Consider the following 4,511-nt stretch of genomic DNA (forward strand, 5'->3'; position numbering starts at 1 on the left):
ATGGATTATATGGATTATGTGGTTATTGGTTTTGAAGGTGGAATTGATGTCTTTGTTGATAATGCATGTGAGTTGTACATGATGATATGGATTTATATGTATTGGAGGTTGATGGAATTGGTATTGTTGGAACTTGGAACGAAGAAAGATATAGGATATGGTATTTTGTTTGAAATTGAGTTATTTGATTGAGATTGGTCAAAATGGTGGATTGGTGGATTGTGAATTTAATAAGAATGTTGAAAATATGAGTTGAGGAGGCTTGAGGTTGATTTTGGTAAGTTTTGGTTGGTTTTGAAAAGGGTTGAAATTTTTGTTTTGAAAATGGAATTTTGTGGGTTTGTATGAAATTGTGGTTTTTGGTCTACTTTAACGGAGCATAACTTAGTCTCTAGATCCCTAATTTGTGTCAAACTTATTTAGAAATAAAATTGGATCCGAGATGTTTATATCGTTTGAAGAACAGATGGAAAATGATTTGAAACGAAAAATTATGCCCGTCAGAAGTTTGGGGTTTAAAAATGTAATCCTACAACTTTTTAAACTTAGTAAATTTTTTGGTAAATCGTACTCCCACACGCACGCATGGCCGACGCGCACGCGTCACTCACAATTTTTACTCCCCACGCGTGCGCCTGGCTGACGCGTACGCGTCGCTGTACTAATGCAGGTACTTAGTAGAAAAACCAAAGAGTTGTGATGGGACCGTGCCGGTTTTGTGCGCGAAGCACAAAACACACCCACGCGTACGCGTCACCCTACCTCTCTGCTTTCCATACGTGCGCATGAATGACGCCACGCGTCACTCTCTTTTTCCGCTTCCCACGCGTGCGCATGGATGACGCGCACGCATGACCTTGTCTTCAGCAAAAATGAGTTTTCGTGTTTCTAAAACCGAATTTCAAACCTCTAAACTTCCATTTTCATCCTTTAAGTCCTAAATTTTTATAGTATTCCTAGTAACGAGAAGAAGCTAGGAAATGTGATAACTTGTTGATGAAGAAAGACTTGGAGTAATGAATTGTGATTGAGGAAGTATAGAAATGAGGGTTTGTAAATGAATGTGATGTGTGACCCCGGATATTAGACAGTGGTGTTGTCCACTTGCTCGGGTATGGGATGGGAAAGAAGAATTATAATTAATGAGTTTAATTATGGAGTTTTGAATAAATGTATGTTTGTGATATCTAAGTAGTAGTAAGGATTGTGATTCGTTCCACTTGCTCCAGGTTAATATTTGATATTTGATTACAACGATGATTGATTTTAAACTGAATGAAAGCATGCTTGAGATCCTGGGCAGTAGCAAGAATTATGATAGAAGACGGAAAGTTGATATTATAAAGAACAGAACCTCTATTCCTATGTCAAACGTAGCTGAACCTTCAATTTTACATTTGTTACTAAAGAAGATTGCCTTAGCTGTTTGAACGATTCAAGAATCCTTCTGCCAAATGTTTGTCCAAACCAGAAGGAGGCAACAGGGTGGTATGATTACTGCATGTTGCGCTACTCGAACCGGTCCATATTTGGGATCATGGACTCCAATCGGTGGGAGATACATAACAAAAATAATGTAAATGATGCGAATGAGTTCAACCAAGTTGCTGTAGACTTGATGCAAGGCCTAAGAAGCAAAGCTGCTGCAATTTCTGGTGAATCTCTGATCAAGTTTGCTGCAGGAGAAGCCAAAGTAGGGGCAGGATTTCAAACCGTGTATGCTCATGTACAGTGCACTAATGATTTGTCAGAGCTAGAGTGCAATCATTGCTTGGCTGGAGGAATCTCCTTCATCCCAAAATGCTGTAATGGAAAGAAACGTGTAAGAATTTTTAAAACGAGTTGTAATCTTAGATATGACACCTTCCCTTACTTTGATTCTCTAAGCGTTCTGCCACCTCAACCATCTCTTTCTCCTGCTCTGTCATCCCCTACTGCCACTGCTACGCCCAAACAAGGTTTCTAAATTCGTTTTAGCTTAGTTATATGCAATGCAATCTAATAGAATGTGTTCTTCAGTGTGAGACAAATAACTATTCATGTCAGCGTGTTGGATATATAACAATTTATATGGCTCTAACTACCATTTTAAGCTTTTGGAATAAATTGTTTCGCAATAGTATGATAAGTTGGATTTTGCAGGAAAGAACAACTCATCATCAGCAACTGTGACTGTCATAGTTGTGCCTATGGTCTCCCTTGTTATTGTGCTGTTCATCACCTTTGTCTGCATCTACTTCAAAAGGAAGAAGAAGAAGCCAACCAAGTATTCTGAAAGTAAGTCTAAATAATAATAAGTGATGCCCACAATGTGGTATTGGATTGTTCACAACTTAACCTCATCAACAATATATAGACAAAAAACTAATAATACTTGAATTCGCCTAATTGATTAGATTTTTTCATTCTCATAATTCTTCTTACTATTCTTACCCAGCTCAAGGTGCATCAGAAGCTGACTATGAAATTGAACCTATTGAAACATTACAATTCCACTTTCAAACCATCATGGACGCTACAAATAACTTCTCAATTGAAAATAAGCTTGGAGAAGGTGGATTTGGACTTGTCTATAAGGTAGATAAAGCTAAGATTGGGCTTAGTTATAGCTTCCTTATCAAAACAAATAGTACTATGTTTGAGTACCAAAACTCTTGAATATTTTCAGGGTAGGCTACCAAATGGCAAAGAGGTTGCGGTCAAAAGATTGTCTAGAAATTCTGACCAAGGAGATATAGAATTTAAGAATGAGCTGCTATTGGTAGCAAAACTTCAACATCGAAATTTAGTAAGGCTACTTGGCTTTTGTTTGGAAACAGGAGAGAGGATACTGGTCTACGAGTTTCTTCCCAATAAAAGCCTTGATTACTTCATATTTGGTAACTTAGAACTTCTTCTTGGCTACTCTGCATTTCTGTTATATTTATATCTCTTAAGAAGAGTAAAAAAAATATTGTTAACATTATTGAAAATATTATGTAGATCCAATCAAACGTTTACTTTTGCATTGGGAAGTACGATATAAAATTATAGTCGGAATCGCTAGGGGTCTTCTTTATCTACACGGGGATTCTCAACTACGATATAAAAATAAAAGCAAGTAACATACTTTTAGATGAGCAAATGAACCCAAAGATCGCAGACTTTGGCATGGCAAGATTGTTTGTTGAGAATCAAACTCAAGAAAACACAGTTAGAATAGTTGGAACCTAGTAAGTACTATGATATACATAAAAACAAATAAATTTTATTTTCCTAATCAATATATACCCTCAGCAACAAGAGTAATAGAAAACTTCAACTGAGTTTATAATTTTGTTGATATGCAGTGCATTACATGGACTTTTTTCAATAAAGTCAGATGTTTTTAGTTTCGGAGTGCTACTTCTTGAGATAGTGAGCGGACACAAAATTGGAGACATCCATAACGGCGAGTATGTAGAACATCTAATAAGCTTTGTAAGACTCCTATCTTTTAAGTACCAATTGCTTAACCTTACATTTGAAGAAAAGAAAAATAAATATCCTTGTTTGTATTGACAAAAACCTTGCAGACATGGAGAAAATGGAGGGAAGGTTCTAACTCAGCCTCTGATATTGTAGATCCCACATTGAATAGTAGATTCGGATATCAAATAATGAGATGCATCCATATCGGATAGTTATGCGTTCAAGAGAATTTAGCTGATAGACCAACCATGGCTACAGTTGTAGTGATGCTTAATAGCGACTCCCTCGCTCTTCCAATGCCTTCAAGAGCAGCATATGTTATTACGAATAATTCCGGAGATTTATCAAATAGCAGAAGATTAGGTGAATCAAGAAACTATGCTCTGCAAGCAGCATCAGGCGCAAATGAGGCTTCGTTTACTGAGCTCCATCCTCGTTAGATTCTCTATGTTAGGTCTTGTTTTGTGTTCTTCCAAACTCAACATTGTTTTTTATTTGTTTCATGTTCTGTTACTCGGAGGTTGTGGTTTCAACTTCAATGGTCTTATTAATGTGCTAAAGTGGTTCAGTTTGCTGTCTCTGTTTCTTGTAATGCAAGTTTTGAATTCAATCATTTTGGTTAACTCATACTCATTTCAATTTACTGTTCCATTTTCGTTAGAAATGGAAGAAAAAATGAAGTCTCGCGTTGACTTATGAATTCATTTTATTGTTACACGTTAGCTCATCTATGAAAAGAAAGTAATGAAGCTAGAATACTTTGGTGGTACCAACATTAATCCATGAATTGAAGCACTTGATAATGGATACAAGAATTCAATAATGCTGGTGATGATTTGTCTCCTAATCCTTTTCATATTCATGTCTGAAACCTCAGCCCAATTTTCAATATCACTATTTTTATAGGGTAAAATAATGCTATAATTAATAGGAATTATTATTATTATTATTATTATTATTATTATTATTATTATTATTATTATTATTTTGGGTGTATATTAATAGTGAATTATTATACCATGAGAAATTCAATATCATTGTTTTTGTTAAAATTAAACAAG

General features: G+C 35.7%; 1 pseudogene; it reads left to right on the forward strand.

Annotated features, from left to right (window-relative positions):
• On the forward strand, window positions 1-3,890 carry LOC107467122 (cysteine-rich receptor-like protein kinase 44; annotated as a pseudogene).
• Window positions 3,891-4,511: the final 621 nt, after the last annotated feature.

Source organism: Arachis duranensis, chromosome 9 (genome assembly GCF_000817695.3).
Source record: "Arachis duranensis cultivar V14167 chromosome 9, aradu.V14167.gnm2.J7QH, whole genome shotgun sequence".
Classification (NCBI taxonomy): domain Eukaryota; kingdom Viridiplantae; phylum Streptophyta; class Magnoliopsida; order Fabales; family Fabaceae; genus Arachis; species Arachis duranensis.